Below are 19654 nucleotides of genomic sequence, written 5' to 3' on the forward strand. Positions count from 1 at the left end.
AATTAAGATTTATGGAACTAGACTTGATTGAATGATATTAATAGGACTGATTATGGTCATTGTCTTGCTCTGTATTTGGATTGTCATTGATAAATGGATATGGTAATCATTTAAAAGATCAAAATTTCTTAAAAAAGAATACTATAAGGTTAACTAAGTCATTTTATTACATAGTGGGTACATAGTAGGCCTAGTGGCAGTGCTAGTTGAGCTAGCATATTTATGTCAAGTAAATGGGTTTATCTCTTTTGACTAGTTTGTTTTAGCCAGTACTTTTGTTGCACATGTTAAGGGTCCTTAGCTTAATCTATCCTATTGAGGTCACCGAAACTAGTGCATCCTTTGATGGTACTTAATAACATAATTCAATAGAATGCTAAGATTTGTGTACAGTTTGTGCGCACAAGCATTTAATATATATGTTATATAAAATAAAATTTAGTAATTTGAAAAAAAAAAAAAATTGTAAACGGGAAAAAACAAACATTTGATGAAGATTCTAAGCTTGCAAACAAAAAAAAAAAAATCTTAAAATTCACCAGTCCATGTGGCTGTGAATGATGATTGCTTCTTATTGTCAAATTTTGACAATAAGAAGCATACATAATACACTTGTTTAGAATAATGATGATTGATATGGGTATTATATTGGGACAATAAAAAGAACCCAAGTGGTCCAATTAGAAAAAAACCAATTGTCTCCTAAGCAGCACAATGAGAAGCCACAATTTTAAAAGATAAGGTGGATCACCCTTTAAGGCAGGCTACTTTCTCCACAACCATTGAGTGGTAAATAGCTTGAGTAGTTATAGTAGTGTAGCTTCCTCCATTCAAACTTTATTTATAAATCTTGAGAGAATGAAGTCATTTGAACTCTAGTTAGTGTCAAACTTCTTTTCTTGGACGCTCTAATAGACAAAGCATTGGAGGATTCTTTCGGAACTTGACCTCCATATTTGCGTGTCTTTTTGTTGGTGATTTCATCGTTCCACCTTATTAAGACCAAAGTTTTTTGTTAAAAAAATCAAGCATCGAATATGGGAAGCATGGACAAATAGCCATGAGACACTTATGTACTCATTATGAACCCAATAACCTAATTTTGTATGACAATGATGATGACTATTGCTCAATATTATCTCATCTCAATAAACTTTATAATTCACCACCTAACTCAATTATAGTCTAGGTCCCCTATAAAATGCTATCCCCCTTCTTGAGCAGTTTAAAGCGATGAATGAATAGATAAAAGCTCTTGCTCAAAATGTGTAGATAGTCTCGTAACTCTTTTGTTGTGACATAAAAATACTAAGGGATGAGCTAGCTTTGCTTCCTCCTTGGAGCATTTTTGGTTCCTCCTTGGAGCATCTACTTAAGCACTAGCTTATAAAGGAATCTTTCAATGATATCATGAACCTAAGAGGAAAATGATTGGGTTTGAAGAGACCAATGGGTGAATTTTATCATAATCGAAGTCCAATCATCCTTAGGGTGGACCCAAATTAACCAAGAAGGTCATTGAGAGTTCCTATCCCTAGGCTTTAGGATGCCTTCCCTCATTGAGTCCTATGGTGACACTATGAATCCTATAAATAACTTGGAATGTTCAAAGCCATAATGGTTCTCTATAGGACCCCGATGCCATTATGTATAATGGAATAAGACATTTGCTACGACTTTAAAGAAGGTTGCACATACTTATTATTTCAACATGGATTCAACATTGTTGCTCTTTTAGATAATTTAGTGTTATATTAGTTTATTTATTAATTATTTTAGCAGTAGTTTGAGATAAGCCAAAATCTTGGATAATCCTTGAGGAATATGTCAAAGCATTCAATACAGAGGCTCTTAAGGTCCTTAACCTATATCATAGTGTAAGAGTAGTAGGTATGATGCATAGACTATGTTATTCAAGATTTAGTTTATCCCTCTCTAGGAAGTCCTTAAAGTCTTTATCTAACCTAGAGTGAAAAAATGATACAAGCTTGTGGGACATCTAGCATAGCAGCGACCTAGCACACTTGACCTCTTGCAATGTTATCATGATGAGCATCATGTCCACTATGCAGAATCTTATACATAACTTTAAGACATATATGGCCTTCACATTACCTTGCACCATGTTCTTCGAACAAGTCATGGGAATGGCCTTTGTTAAGTTCCCTTTGTCTATTAGTTTGCTACAAAGTTAACTTGGTTGGATACCTTGATAAGTCTTGCCTTACAACTTACAGTCTAATATATTGGGAATTACCCTTCTCAAGGTAGAGGGCCTTTTAATCCTTTTGAAGCACCAGGTTGCACTTGCCATTAGGTTCATTATTGGTGCAAAGATGATAAATGTGTTTAGGGAATTTTTGTAGCATTAGGAGTGTTTAGGAGAGTGGTGGTGGTGGGGTGAGGGGGGGGGGGGGGGGCACATGTACGATACTTGTGAAACTAGGGGTTATTTTTTGACAAAATACTCATTAAGAGCTTGATTATATTTGTGTGGGAGATGAAAAATAGGCAAAAGGCTGAAGACGTGGTCTTATTTTGACTTTTAGACTTAACTGGGGTGAGTCTTTGTGGGGTGTTCCCACAACTATACTCTCAGTTACAAATGCAAAGTCATTTATTTTCATGAAGTTCCTTATCTTCATGAAACACGTGCCATTGACAAACCAATGCTCCTTACCTTTTGACCATCACCTTGACCCCTATGATAATTTATGGTTGTTTGCATAATAAAGAACAAACGTGTTGGCCCCTTGTAAAGATTATCGACTATAAGAAGTTCCTTATAGAAGCCATGCATTACTTTAAGTGGATAGAGACATAGATTCTTGCTTGAATCACGGAAACAACCAATAGGGAATTTAGTTATATGCTTCTTTAGATTACTTGGAACCACTCTAATAGACAATAATAAATAGTTTAAATCCCAAATTTCAATGCATTTTCTGTGGAACTAAACACTAGAACATGGTACACCTCAATTAGGTACCCTTTTAGTCAATGGGCATGCCAAAGTCACAAATAAAACAATTAATTCCACATGTATTGAAGACTAGAGCAAACAAGTAGACCATGATTGTGTGACTTGGTTCAACTTAGCTTTTAGGATAGATGTTGCCATCTTATAAAGTAGGTATAGGCCAATAATGATGAGGAGGGAACTTGTATCGATCTAAATCACATCATATCGACAACAAACAACTTGATTTGATGACACCATGGATAGAGAGAGGCTATTCTATGTTAGAGATCTTGTTGTAAGAAAAAAATATCTCTACCATTGAGCTAGAAAACTTAGATAAAAGTAGGAGTGATCTTGTCGAGTCAAGGAAATTGTCTAGCTAGGAATTTATAGACTTCAAGATTTGGGAGGCTATCTATCCCTATTTGGAATTCAAAATACAAAATACACACACACACACACACACACACACAGGTACAATGAAAAATCTTAACTTTATGCCTTTTCTTAATGGTTGTGCATGTTTTTAATTATTTATTTCAATTTTTAGTCTCACCTCCTCAAATTCAATTGTTTATGCATGGAAAAGCCCTAGTCTTGCTTAAGCATGATAGGATTAAAAAAAAAAAACTTACTCGAAATTCATTAGATAATAGGCATAAAGATTGATATGGACTAAAGGCAAGACACCCAAAAAAATATTAAGGACAATTAGTTTAAAAAAGGATAAAGGTTTCTTGAAAGCAAATTCCCTAAAAATATCTTTACAGAAATTAGATCAAAAAAGAATAAAAGGCATAGAGCTTGACATACCTTGAAGGCAAAATGCTTAAAAATTTCATAGGGGTGGTTTGCTCGGAATAGATAAACTGCAAGCCTAGCCCGAGGGCAAAATACTTGAAAAATCCTAAGAGCAATTATCTTGAAAAAGAATAAAAGGCACAAATTGTAGCATATATAGCCTAAAAGCAAAAAACTCGATATATATATATCAGAGACAATTAACTCAAAATGGATAAAAGGGCATAAAATCTCACTTTGCCTAATGGAAAATTGCTTAAAAATTATAACTTTATATCGAGGAGAGGCTTTGGATTTGAATTTGTGTGGATTTGAAAAGCATGTCATACAAAATTGTATTGATTTTTATTTTTATTTTTTCCAAATCCACCAAAATCCAAATTTAAGGCCAAAAACCCATACTCCTAAACACAACATAAAGGTCGTTAGATTGAAAAGGATAAAGGGCATGGAATCAGGAATAACTTGAAGACAAAATATCTAAAAAATCTTATGGTCAATTTGAAGGCCTGAAGGCAACTCAAGAGGTGGGATGAATTGGGTTATTTAAAAAATTAATTAAATTTAATATGCACAAGATTAATGCACAAATAATCAATGCAAATAAAAATTAAAGAGATAGGGAAAAGAGAAAACAAACTCTTTTATATTGGTTTGGCTTCCTCAAGCGTACATCCACTCTCTCAAGGCCCAACCCACCTTGAGGTTCCACTAAATGTGCAACTTTTCAACACCTTACTTTCACAGGAGGCAAGGACTCCGATATAACAAAGAAAGAGTAAATTGAGAGTGAAGTTCCTCAAAAAGAAGAATTTACAAATACTGAGTTCACAACAACAAATTCTCAAGAAAATGAAGAAGTTAAGGTACAAGAGAGTGTTTTCCTAGCACAAGAAAAATTTAAGAGAGAGGAGCGCTTTAACTTTTGAGAATATGAGAGATGTCACTTTCTTGCTGTTCATTTGCTCTAAGGTTCATAATAAATACCAAAACACAAAAAAAAAAAAACGTTTTTTTATGGACATTAGACACATTTTTCAATCAGGCCAATCGGCCGCTTTCATAGACCGGTCAAATGCTTTCTAGCCATTAGAGCAAAAAACTATCCATTGAGATTAGGAGGTCTGCAAGATGGTCGACCGCCTCAAGCTTCTACCTAGATTTGATCGATTGCCCTAAGCTTTGCAACTTGGTTTCTTCTCCTTTCTCTCTCTTTTTATCACACTAAAGCTTAAAACAATTAGATCTAAGGTAGTTTGTTATCATCAAAGTTAAGTCGTGAAACCTTGAGGCTAACACAATCAATGTACAAACGGGTAAAGGACACATGTCCTAACAAATCCTAAAAACAAATTTCTTGAAATTCTAAGGTTATTCAACTTGAAATGGATAAAAGGCATGGTGCTTTGCTTAGCATAAAGGAAACTGCTTGAAATATCCTAAGGTGGCATTTGGTTTATGGGGAATCTTTCAAAATTTTCATGATTGTGATGCACAAAGCATTCAATTTCTCATTTTGATTTTGGAGCCAAAAAGTGATATGTTTGTAATATTAGCAATTTTGTAAGATAAGCCAAAGAAAAATATTTCCATGAGTTTGGACATCTATTTCATGAAATATGATTATTGGAATATTTCATTTCAACGGACATCTTATATTTTGTGGACCAATCGGTATCTAAGGTGGCATTTGGTTTGTAAAAAAAGAAGGCAATAACATTATTAGGAATAAGATGCTTGCCCCATATTAATATTTTTATTTGGTTTACATCAAAAGATTCCTAAAAAATTATGTATGACGCCCATGTCGATGTTAAGTTGAACATGAGAATTTTGGCAAACATTTCAAAATGATGACCATTATACCTCCTAACCTTTGCATGAACAATATATGAAAATTAATTATATATGAAAAATAATTATATTTTCAACACAAAACCTACTAAGAATGTGTAACAATTTAAATCCGTCTCCTCAAAATTTCAACAATCATAAATAAAAAAAGTTCAACATTTAATAATCCAACCAAAATAATGGAGGGTCATATTGTTGGCCCAAGTGGCAACCTAAGAGGAAGGATGAATTGGGTTTAATAAAATTAAAAGTGCTCAAAGCAAAATTTAAAGCAAATTAAACAAACCAAATAAGTCACAATATTAAAGCAAATAAAAAAGAGAAGAGGAGAGAGATGCAAATGATTTTATGGTTGTTTGGCTATCCCCACCAACATCCACTCTCTCAAGACCAACCATCTTGAAGTTCCACTATTCCTTTGTTTTAATTGATATCAAAGAACTAATTACAACCCCTTGTTTTAATGGAGACAAGGCAACCAAAGCACTATTCTTGTTTTTCAAAGACCAAAGTATCAGTACAACAGAGCTTACAAAAGAAAATTCCTCAAAAAGGAGAATTACAATTCAAGCTCAAAAAAGAAACTCTCAAAGAATAATCAAATGTAGGCTCAAGAGTTTTCTAGAGAATCTCTCAAGAATAAGCAATTCAAAGCACAAAAAGAATTTGAGAAAGAATTGAAAGTAAAAGCACTTGGTAGTTCAATATAGATAGCTTTTTTAATGTTCTCAAGACTTATGAGAGCATATATATAGAATTTGGATGAAGATTAACCATTTTCTACTTGTTGGAGCCTTTTGGCTTGTCAAACCAATCGACCGATTACAGGTCAATTGTTTACTAGCCGTTAGGGAGGAAAAAGTGACCATTGTAGGCAAAAGCTGCCAGATCGATTGACAACCTATAGGGGCTTGTTTATTGCCTCTAGTCTTTGCCTAGGCCAGTTGATTGTCCTTTGGGGCCTAGTTGCCCACCTTGGCATAAAGTTGGGGTTTTGCCATTTTTTATTCCCATTATGCCAGATTAAGTATAGCAATGCTACGCCTTATATTTTCTTAAAGTTTTACAAGTTGAAATACAATACAATAAACAATGCAAATACATCAATTTAAGTCTTCAATATGTTCTCTCAATTCTTCAACTTTTCTTCAAATTAAATGGCTTAAAACTTGTAGAAAACAAATTAAACACAAAATCATTAGTTCATAATATAATTTGTTATCATCAAAACTAGGTTGATGAAACCTTGGGGCTAACAAATATGGTTTCATAAATTTAACCTTATTATTGTATTATATTATTATGATAATGTTGAAATATTCATTTTTTATTCATTTCTATTTTTTATTATAATAATTTATTATTTTAAATATAATAATTATGCATAATAATTTTATATTATAGGGACATTAATGTCCTTCTAAACATACAATTCATATGGGAATGAGATTCCCATGAAATTTATCCATAATAGAGCATGAAAATGAAACTTTCCAACTATGTAGGGTTCATTCTCATGGAACATAAGATTACTACCATGTTACATTCTAGGTGATCCCAAAATAATAGTGGGGTCAAGATGCAAGACATCACATTCCTAGGAATTTGAAATTAATGACATACATGAAAGTAGAATATCTATGAAGGAGCACCTTCCACAAAGAAGTAAAAGAAAATACATCAAAACAGCGAAATATCAAGGAAGTCATCGTCGTTCGCTTTTTTAATGACTCTAATTTTGCATGAGAGGAAGAATGGAGTCGTTTGCCACTTCCATAGGCTAGTTGTCCTCCTATATCCACACTAAAGGGGTAAAAGTTGCTTAGTGAAGTCACCTGTCTTCCTAAAGCATCTTGGTGACCATCTTCTCATAAAGTTGAAAGTAGTCAATCCATAAAAGGCTTTTGTGCTCGTCCTTCTTCTTTTAGTAGTCTTGAAAATCTTTGGCTTTAGCCAAGTTAGATGATATCACTTGGGCCTCCTCTTGGTGTGGTTAAGCCTCATTCTCAACAACCTTAGCCCCTCCCCTAGCCTCGACTTGGGTAAACTTGACATCTACTTTAAGGGCTATGCTCCATTCTTCTTTTTCTTGAGCATTACCTAGTGGGATGCAAGATGCTCGCTAGAAGCCTCCTTGCTTAGTATAAGCCCCTTGAATTGATGTTGCTAATTCCCCCAAAAAATAAGTCACTAAAAAATAAATACACATAGAAGGTCATTTGCATTAGCTAAAAAACAAGAACCTCCAAAACTATAGCCTTCAAAGCTTCAAAGTTAGTACGACTCAGAGATTACACAAATATTCACACCTTTTCCCTCGAGGTGGCAATCCTTATTATTATCTTAAAGGGAAACCATGAATAATTTGACCTTTGTCCATGCCTTTTCAAGGTGACTACCTCTATTAAGTTAAATACTCTTATTAAACAACTTGATATGGTTTTGTTTGCATCTCCCTTTGCCACTTGTTCTATAGTAGCTTTGCAATCAACTTCCAAGGAAGCTTTGTTCAAGACTATCCTATATTCTTCTTAATTCCTTTCTTTCTCCCTATACCCCATGAGGATGCTAGTCCCTAAAAGCTTTGGAGTTAGGGGGAACAACTATAAAATATATAGGTAAATAATTTTCTTTTTTTGGAATTAAAAGTAATCATATGGAAATTATAAGGAAATGACGAAAGGGAAAAGGACTAGAAACCTACCCTCTAATTTAACAAGACTAAGAACTAGTCCCATCAATCTCTCTTTAGCTAGTAGAAGAGAGGAAGTGGGGGTCATAGTTTTAGAGCTCGTCCTAGTGAGCTTTCTACTTCTTGCTCCATTGGGGATTAATTGCCCATTTATGATTGGCGAAGACATACTTGCCCTTTTGATTTGTGGTAAAGAATATTGGCTTTAACATAAATATCCTCTTAGGTTTGGCATAGAAGTACCATTACTCTAAAAAATTAGAAGCTATTAAAAGTGAATAGGTAGTGGAGGTGTAACGACCTCAAAATTCTTATCATTTTTCATTGTTTTTTTTTTTTTTTACAATAAACATTCCTACGCAACGGAAACACAAATCATAAAACCATTTATACATAAACTGTACAATACTAGATTCTAGAATATACAGACCATACAAAAATGCTACTCCAATATCATCTATCCCAAAAACATACACAATTCTACCAAAAACTCACCCTACAACCAGGGTGATCTGAGCTACACTCTATTCGCGAACCTGGTCTGCTCGCCTCACTGGCTTACCTGAAAAATATTAGAGTAATGGGGTGACTCGACGCTCAGTAAGTGGAAATATTCTATCACTAGTGTGTGGCAACTAAGTTAAAGGTACTTTAAAATATAGCAACTGAACTGTAATGCAACAATCTGTAAAACATATCTTTCAAACATATCTATCTTTCTCAATTTAAAATACACTATATCGTCTGTATTTTCTACTTTTCATACTGACAATATATCATACTATTCTCATCATATACTATAAAATTGTATATATATATAAAACTGTGCTTTTATCCATGGGACTCTATACGTCATGATTTGACCCCTCATGACAGGGTTGTGCGGCCCGTAGGCGGGACTCTATTTGGTCGGCCCTCTAGATAAGTCATCATACTCTACACTACCTCAGCTCGACCAAACTGCATCCTTTCCTAAGCTCGGGATTGGCTACTACCTCGTCAAATCGGCCCCCTCAACCTAGTGTATTGGAGAGCTGCATACTCTCCGAATACGGCTAATGGTACCCACATACTATCTGAGATATGTGGTTGCACTCTATCTATATCTAGCAACGGTACCGTGCTCTGTAATCTGTATCTGTTTGTGTACCTTTCCTCAGGGATCTGTTACTATATACATATATACATATATACTTTTTTACTGTTTTCATCATGTTTCCAAAATTACCGTAACGCTGTCTTTATGTACTTTATATATATACTGTAAAACTGTATACTGCATCTGTAGCATCTTGATGCTATCTCTGTATTTCTGTCTGTATATTACGGTAATAGGAAATATGGCATAACAAATTTTGTATAAAGCTATGGTATAAATACTGATTTGAATAATACTGTATACATGTATCTGTATATATGTATATATATCTGTTTCCTGAACTATTCATATAAAAACTGTATATGCATGTACATTTCTCTGCGAATATAAATCTATCTCTGTATAATCTCATATGCTGGAAAACCATATCAATTGTATATACTATCTATATCTTTGTATTTAGTATAGTATGATGTTTCATAACAACTGTATAAATTCATTCTTCACACGAAAGTCTACTTAGGCCACACAAACATTTATGCTCATTTTCTATAAAAACTGTATAATAGACTGACATAAAAATATGCTTATAAAATCTCTATTAACTCTATTAAAACTCCTCACATGGCATATTTCCCTTACCTCAACTTTGAAAAGCCCCTATAAAAATCTGGCTCTATACCTGCAGGATTCCTAAATCAACCTCCTGAAAACACAATATCTCAGAACAAAATATTATTATTTTTCTGCCTACGTCATTTCTTATAACTACCATAAAGCCAAAAACTTAATAAAAGATCTTAACCAGAATTTGGGATGAAATCCAACTTCGTTTTCTCAACAATCCGCTCTGGCAAACTTGTAGGGAATTTCACTAGGAGCGTCGTGGTAGCCTCAGATCGTCGATCCGGCAACCAGTGGGGCCGGAAACGAAGAGAGAAGGGAGAGAAAGTCGTAGGGAGAGAGAGATTTCTTAAAAATGAATTTATTCCCGGATTCTCGTATATATATATAACAGGGGATTTCGTCCACGAGACCCTGTGTTCGTCGACGAGTCCTTCACAAATTTCGTCAACGAGGCCCTGTATTCGTCGACGAAATTCAAGCTGCCTCAAAACCCCTCTTGATATTTTCTCATCGACGAAACCCTGTGTTCGTCGACGAAATTCTAAAGACCTTCGTCGACGAGATCTTGTGTTCATCGACGAAGCTTGGCAATTTTTCTGAAATTATTTTTATTTAATATTATCTCCAAAATGCAATGTCGTCGACGAACTTCTACGACCTCCTTCTGTTTCTGTATCTATTTTCCTCTCTCTTTAATATTTGAATATCAATATTTTTCTGGGTCGTTACAGGAGGTACCTCAACTTCAAGGGTAATTGTTTCCTTGATATACAACAAAACTTGTAATGATTCACAAGGAGTTTGGAAGAATTTAGAAAGGAGAAATCTTATAAAGGTTAAGGACCATGGTATAAAATTCCAAAAGAATGAGAGGTTGCCTTAGGTTGACTGTTACAACCTCCTTTGTGGGGGTTGACAACCATAGGGTAATTGAATGAGGGATGCTAAATTTTCCAATGAGCTAATAACGATCTTCAATAGTAAATATACTAAATTTTAGGATCCTTCAACTTCGTATTGAAGAGCTTTCAAATATCGACAAACCCTTTAGTCTCCTCACCAAACTTAGGGGAAGCTTGGGAAGTAGGATGAGATCAATCAACCTCTTGAAGACCTCTTAGACAATAGGGTGTTTCTTTTAGTGCAATACTATGGGATCGAACAGATCATGAAAAAGGAAGGGGAGAAGAAAAACGAGAATTCACACACCTACAAGCATGGAAGAAAGAGTGAACTCCTAAACCATGAAAAGAAATGAAGAAGAAAAGTGTTTAAGGACAAGGAATGAAATAGAAATAAGATGAAAGAGAACTTACATAAAACCAAAACTATATAATTGAAGCGACTAAGAAAGAAGAAGAAAAGGGGGATGCCTTCAATGAAAGAGTCATGAGGAACCTTGATTGAAGAGCACTAAAAAAATGACAATGGTGAACCAATGTCATTATGCTTACATGACACTAAGGAGGATAGATGAGAGAGTAACAAATAAAAAAGTGAGCCATTTCCTACCTTTAAATATATACCCTTTATAAATAATTTAGATCACATCAAAATCACAAGTTGGAAAAAGGTTTGTTCAACATACACTAATGCTCTCCATGTGTCTAATAATCCTTTCATCTATCCCATTGTGTACAAAGATGATATGGTGCTTTAAAGTGTTTGAAGACACTTCTATATAATGTAAGAGATTTAATAAATTTAACTTTTATCGACCCTAGTGTGCGTCTAAAGCGGGGGTGAATAGATGTTTTTCGTAGACAAAAAGGATTGCTACAAAATAAAAACTTTGGCAAGCAACAAGTGAAAAATATCACAATAAATGACAAAGCAAATAATCACATTTGAATAAAAGGATGAGGGAGAGAGAAGCTCAACACAACAAATGAATGTGATTCGGCTCCAAGCCTACGTCCACGCCTTAGTACCAAGCCAAGGATTTCCAAATCCACTATGCAATCCCCTTCAAGGCAGAGAAGCCTTTACAACACAGGTACAAAACTTAGCTGCTCACCAAGAGCTTCAACCCTAGGTGTTCACCAAGAACTACCTCAATGAATGCTTACCAAAAGCCTTCAAGATTCACAAACAATAATATATGGAAAGATTACAATATGATGCTCCTTCTTGAGCTGATGATACAATATTAAAACTCACACTATTCTCTTCTGCAAATGATGTGTAAACAAGAGATAAGGAGCAAGAGAGTTGGGAGCAAAATGTGAAAACCTAATATAAATGCTCAATGAATGTTCTCAACAACCAAGATGCTTAATCTACTATTCAATGAATGCTAAAGGCCTATATTTATGGCCAAAAAGACGAACATGTTGCTGGCTAGCCGTTGGGCATTAATGGAGAAGAGACAAGGAAATAACTAGTTGTTATCGCGCATTTATTGCTGTCAGCTCGAGTACACTCGTCGACGAGTCACACACATGCAACCATCGATGAATGCCCTACTATCATTGACAAGTCTTCACTACAGGTCTCAACAAGGTCTCGACATTTCTTCGTCGATGATTCCCCTGTATTCGTCGACGAGTCCCTTTGTTTTACTTCTTAAAGAGAGACCAAAATGAACTAGGATAGGTTCAAATGACATGTGTACTTCCAATTATGTTCCAACCTTGTCCAAAGTGAGTTTTTACCTTATGTAAGATGTCTTGTTGATAAAACTCTCATTTGGACAACTTATGCAGTGTGTGACTTGGTATGCATGTGTCAACTTAGTTAATGGTATGAACTATATGCATATGCAATTTGTTCAGCTCTTTACAAAATGTTCTTATACACATCATACACACTAGAGTTACAACATAAATCCTACTTCACACATAACCCAACAAGTATGTAAAGAATGCAGGCTTTCGTAAATGCTCCGGTTGGTGGTGCTTTGGGTGTTCTATGTATGTGCCTTGGATATGACCCTTTGCTCATTACTTCTTTGATAAACGTTTGACCCTTATGCTTGCTTTAGTATTGTCCTGTTTATCTGAACTGAACTTGAGGAAAAATATCAACTAACCTAAGAACCACTAATGAGTTGTTATCATCAAAACAAGCTGGGATGAAGAACCTTAGCCACTGGGGCTAACATCTTCAACTCCCTACTTATTAACTTAAATATACTACAATTGTTTCTTTATAAAATTTTAGAAGCGTACAAAGCACTTCCCAAAAGGTGCTAACCTTCGTACAAGCTCGCAGGGGGATATGCCCAAGAAATAACTATCTTGGTTCACACATCTACCATTTTTGAAGGTACAAATACTTCATTGCATGGATGGATTGTGTAATACCTATACTCCTATATCCATATGAATTGAACAAGGTTGTGAGGATAATTGATTCATAAGATAATAAGGGAAAAGTAAGTGCCCAATAAAAGACTCAAATTTTTTAGCCACATAACATAGATGTGGAGAGGCCATAGTCCTAAAATATTATATGGATCAACCTTCATATGGGCTACTCTTATTGCAAAAGGAGTGCCTTGCTAATTATGTATTCGAGTCCCATTTATGGGTAATTGTACTATTGTAACTTCTCCCATTTCAACTTTATTTATTAGTCAACAAGTTTAAGAGAACAATTAATTATTCAAACTCTAGTCATTGTATCCTTTTCTCTTCCTAAAATATTTGATTGACCTAAGTATTGAAGTTTCACACAGGAGAATAGGATTGATTGAGGAAATATTTACCTTGTAGCTTATATAATTTTGTTCTTTGCTTGCAGTTGCAACTGTTTGAGGTTTGCAACTATTCAAATGAATGTTAGGAATGCTTTTCTTAATGGCGATCTTAATGATTATTTGGTTGAGGATGTTTACATGAAGCCTCTTTTTGGCTGTGAACATCCCCTAAATAAGGGTTGCTGCCTCCACTATGCCTTATATGGTCACTATACATTATGTGGTCTTAAGCAATGTTGTTGAACTTGATTCTCTAAGTTTAGCTTGGTTAGGCTTCTAATCTAGTGGAAAAAGATTCTGTTTTAGTCATCGAATGCTTTGATTTTAGTATTATCCTTCTCCTGTGTGTTTTGATGACATGGTTATTCTTAGAGATAATGTTTTTAGAATTTGAAATCTTCATACTTTTCTTGGCCAACAATCTGAGATGAAAGACTTGGGACACTTAGTTACTTTTTGAGTTTGGATGTCACCTTTTATTCATATGGATACTGCTTTCATAGGCTAAGCATGCTTCTGAACTTATTTCTAGAGTTGCTCTAACAGATGGTAAAATAGTTGACAATCCTTTGTAGAACAATGCCAAACTTCTTTCTATAGATGGTGACCTTCTCATAGATGCCACTCTTTATGAGTAATTGGCTTGGAGTCTTATCTATTTGGTAGTGAGTCATCCTGACATTGTGCCTGCAATCTCTCTTGTCAGTTAGGTTATGATGCTCCTTACTTTACTCATTTTGTAGTTGTTCTTCTAATTCTATAGTATGTTAATCGTTTTTTCTTGTTGACTCTCCATTATTCATCATGTTCAAGTCTAGATTTACATGTTTACTAAGAAACAAATTGAGTTGGCAGCTCCAATCGTTGTTCCACCACTAGGTATTACTTCTTACTTGGCATCTCCCTTATCTCTTAGGGAAATAAAAAACAAAATAAAGTTTCTCGCTCCAGCACAAAAGATAAATATAAAGTTTGGCTAGCATTACCATTGAGGTCCTTTAGCTATGATGGTTATTATAGGATAAGAGAGTCCCGTTCTTTGGTTCCTATATCATTCATTGTGACAATATAAGTGTTATCCAAATTACTTCCTATGATATCTTCCGTCAGCTTAAAAAGCGTATGAAGATTGATGGACATTTCATTCATCATCGTATTCAACAAAGACACTCTAACTATGTCATGTGGATTCATAGAACCATCTTACTAACACTTTCATCAAATCTTACTCTTCGAATTGCTATTGTGACCTATCATCATTATCATCTTGTGTAACGACTCGGCCCTTTATACGGACCCAAATTCCTACCACACATACAGAATACCTATACCTGATAAACATACATAAACAACCCACCCTAAACAGGGACATACGAGTGTATCTCATACATAACTGTAATTCAAATGTTACGGAAAAACATAAACATCCATAGGAATTTTATTAGACAGATACCAAAGTTCTAACTGTATCTTTAATACATATGATCCATACTTAAAACATAAACTGCATTATATCCCCAAAAGAAACTAACTAGGCTAATAACACAGTACTAGTACAAAAACTTACTCCTATCAATCAGATTCTAAGCTTCAAAGTCTCACTAGAAGATTAGGATTGATGCCCTAAAGGACCTGAAACAAAGGTTGTAAGATTGAGGTGAGACACTTCTCAGTAAGGAAGAAGATATTACAACAGCACGTGATTACATGAGTTTATTCTAGTTAAAACAGTTGCACAATTCCACATTCGTATTACTGCACCATAGGAGATATACAAATATAATTCAGCATTGTTAAAAGTGAGAGTTCCCGAGGTTAGGGTAGGGTACAGGCCCATACATTGTACGATCCCTCCACATGGTACTCAACACTATGACCTTGCCTATTTTAGTTTTTAAATCATGTATATGAATATTTAGAACAACGAACAGCTTTGAAATGTGATAATATGCCTATTTATCTCATCGCACGGGTTGTGCACTGATATCTCTGACATGTCTTGTTCGTGCAGCCACTATCAAGCATCTATTATATAGTCCGACTGCACGACCTGGTCCATTATTTCACAGTGGTCCCAATACTCTCCTGCAAGCCAACTATCTTTGTACCCACACTGATTCACTTGTGTGGTTGCACTGTACTTTATTAGCAATGGAACCGCGCCTTTAGAAACTGGAGTATCTTTCAACTCCTTTAATCTGAAGTATCTTTCAACTCCTTTAGTAACAAGTTGTGATCCCATTTATCATATATAAAATTTACAATGGAAACATAATAACCTGTGCATTTCCAATATTTTCACAATCTCATTAATGAACTAAACAAGCATTCCTTCTTTCTTTCAAACTGAGGTATCAACCGGCACACGTACTCTCGGTTTACCCCTTTTTACATATAAAGTTCGGTATTTAACCAGCACCTATTTTCCACAGTTTTAAATAGTATAATGGAACCTTAGTTCCTATAGTTCATAACTATATATACCAATGCATTATAAGTCCATTTAACAACATATATCACGTTCGTTTCGTCAAAAACTGCTTTAAGGAGTAATAGGTTCAAAAAGTCATTTAAATGAAAAATGAGGGTTCAAGCATCTCTCACTAGTAGTTTAAAGCAACTAAGTAAGTTTTTAAAACATTTGGAGATCATATGCAAAATCCCTAAATTTACCAAAACCGTAAAAATAATTAAACTGACACTTTTACCAGGTAGAATTTTGCAAACAAATAGTCATAACGTACATAATAGTATAGACTACAGTTTTACTGGTTTACTTTTCAAAATAAACTGATATAAACAAATCCCCTTACCTTAAACCTCAAACCGAAACATGAATAAATCGATCCAAAATGACAACTCGGGGTCCCTAAGACCTAAAAACTGAAGAACAATACTTCAATATAATTTCCTATACTACCGATCTACCGAACCGAAATCGAATTCAAACCTTTACCTCAATTTTAGGAAAAATTCTAAAATTCCACAAATGAAGATTCGTTCCACAATAAACATAGAGATTCTCCTCTTGATCTATGTGGTAACGATAGATTGTGGATTCCGGCCACGAACGACGCGAAATCCTAGAGAAAGAGGGTTGGTTTGAGTTCTAGAGAGAGAGAGAGAGAGAGAGAGAGAGAGAGAGAGAGAGAGAGAGAGAGAGAGAGAGAGAATGAGAGTTTATAAAATAAAACCTAACTTAGCCTTTAAGTAATCAAAATAAATATCTCCTCCAAGATATATATATATATATATATCAAAATATCTCCTTTCAAAATATCTTCTCCAAAATATCTTCTCTAAAATATTTATTTATTTATTTATTTTGGGTTGGGTTACTACAATCTCCCCTCCTTATAAGAATTTCGTCCCCGAAATTCTCCAACCGATACCAAGCATACTCTACCTTACGTTGGAGACCTACAGAAGAGTCGATAGCCACCCACAAAGCAGCTTCGGCCCGAATTTATTATCTACCCTTGCTTATGGCGTAGGAATACCATGGTTACAATGCGATGCTTCGGAAGATTACACACACACACACAAAACTCTCCCGAAGACCATACCACCTATACTATTATACTAACTACCTACCATAAGAAAATAATTGTGGGTACTTCTGGTGTATCTCTGACTTTAACTCCCATGAAGCTTCCTCCACTGCATGGTTACGTCATAATAGATTCACTAGCAGTATTTTCCTAGTCCGTAATTGCTGAATTTTTCGATCTAATATCAGTACTGGTACCTCCTCATATGATAAAGCATTATTGATCTCTAGAGGTTCGTAACTTAGCACATGCAAAGGATCCGACACGTACTTTCTCAGCACCAAGACATGAAACACGTCATGGACTCTAGATAGTATTAGAGGTAAAGCCACTCGATGAGCAACCAAACCTATCCTTTCCAGGATTTCAAAATGGCCGATATACCAAGAACTTAGCTTCCCCTTCTTCCTGAACCTTATCACCCCTTTCATCGGAGTGATCTTTAGAAACACCATATCACCTACCTCGAACTCCAGCTCTCGTCGACGAGTATTAGCATAACTCTTTTGCCGATTCTGAGCTGTCCTGATTCTTTCCCTGATCAATTCGACTTTTGTAGAGGCCTGCTGAATCAGTTCCGGACCCAGTATCTATCGCTCGCCTACCTGATCTCAGTACAATGGAGATCGACACCGATGACCATACAATGCCTCATAAGGTGCCATCTCTATGTTGGTTTGGTAACTGTTGTTATACGCGAACTCGACAAGTGGTAGATACCGTCGCAACTATCACCGAAATCCAATACACAAGCCCGCAACATGTCCTCTAGCGTCTAAATAGTCCTCTCAGACTGTCCATCCATCTGCGAGTGAAAAGATGTACTAAATGTGAGCTACAATCCCAAGGCATCCTGTAGACTCTTCCAGAAACGAGACGTAAAACGTGGATCTTGGTCTGAAACAATAGAAATAGGGACACCATGGAGTCGTACTACCTCCTGCACATAAATCTCCTTAGCCAACCTATTCAGAGAATAGTTGACTCTGATTTGAATGAAGCGTGGAGTCTTCGTTAGCCAGTCCACTACAACCCATATAGCATTCTGACCATGCACCGCCACAGGTAACCTCGTTACGAAATCCATCGAAATGTGTTCCCATTTCCACTTTAGGATATAAGTGGCTGAAGTGGTCCTGCGGGTCTTTGGTGCTCTACTTTGACCTTCTGACATGTCAGACACTGCTTTACAAAACAGACGATCTCTTTTTTCATGTTGGACCACTAGAAAGATTCACTCAGGTTTTGGTATATCTTCGTACTTCCAAGATGTACGGTGTAGAGCGAACGGTGTGCCTCTTCCAGAATGACCCATTTAATCTCAACGTCATCTGGTACACATACCTTGTTATGGAATCTCAACATCCCATCACCTGAGATACTGAAATCCGACTTTAAACCATACTGAACCCCTTCCATAACCTCAACAAGCTCAAGATCCTACTTCTGTGCTGCACGGATGCTCTTCTGTAAGGTCGGCTGTACCACCAAACTAGCAAGAACAACCTGATGATTTCCTTCCACCACTTCCAAACCCAACCTTTCCAACTCCATACAAATCTGGTGCTGAACTTCCAGTGTAGAGACCAACGCATCCACAGACTTCCAACTTAGAGCATCAGCTACCACATTTGCTTTACTCGGGTGATAGTTAATGATACAATTGTAGTTCTTTATCAATTCTAACCATCTACACTACCTCATGTTCAGCTCCTTTTGGGTGAAATTGTACTTCAGACTTTTTATGATCGGTAAAAATATCGCACCTTTCACCATACAAGTAATGCCTCCAGATTTCAATGCAAACACTACTGCAGCTAGTTCCATATCATGTGTCGAGTAGTTCTTCTTGTCTCTTTAAGTTGGTGTTGACCCTATGTGTCATACCCTGTTTTGATGGTTCTTCTTCTTCTAGTTTCCTTGCCTTGGACTATAGGAAGAACTGGGAGGTGCTGGCCTCTTATTCGAAGCCTGAACTACAAGGTCCTCCTGTAGACTCTCCTCTGCAACATTGGCTTTGTCCACCAAAGCGGCAAAGTCTTGCATCTGCCAAATGGCTGTCTGCTTTTGTATCTCCTTCCTCAAACCCCTCTGAAATTTTCATGCCTTCATCACCTCATCAGGGATCATGAATGGAGCGAATCAGGAGAGCTCCTGAAATTTGGCAGTGTACTTCTGAACTGTTAGCTGCCCCTATGCCAAACTCATGAACTCCTCCATCTTTGCATTCCTAACCGTGGTTGGGAAGTACCATCCAAAGAACAACTCTCTGAAATGGGCCCACGATATCACCACTAGAATGGGTCAATGCTCCTCAAGCATTCTCATAGACTTCCACCATATTTCTGCTTCGCTTGATGATTACGGG

Source organism: Malania oleifera, chromosome 2 (assembly GCF_029873635.1).
Source record: "Malania oleifera isolate guangnan ecotype guangnan chromosome 2, ASM2987363v1, whole genome shotgun sequence".
In the NCBI taxonomy this organism is placed as follows: Eukaryota; Viridiplantae; Streptophyta; class Magnoliopsida; order Santalales; family Ximeniaceae; genus Malania; species Malania oleifera.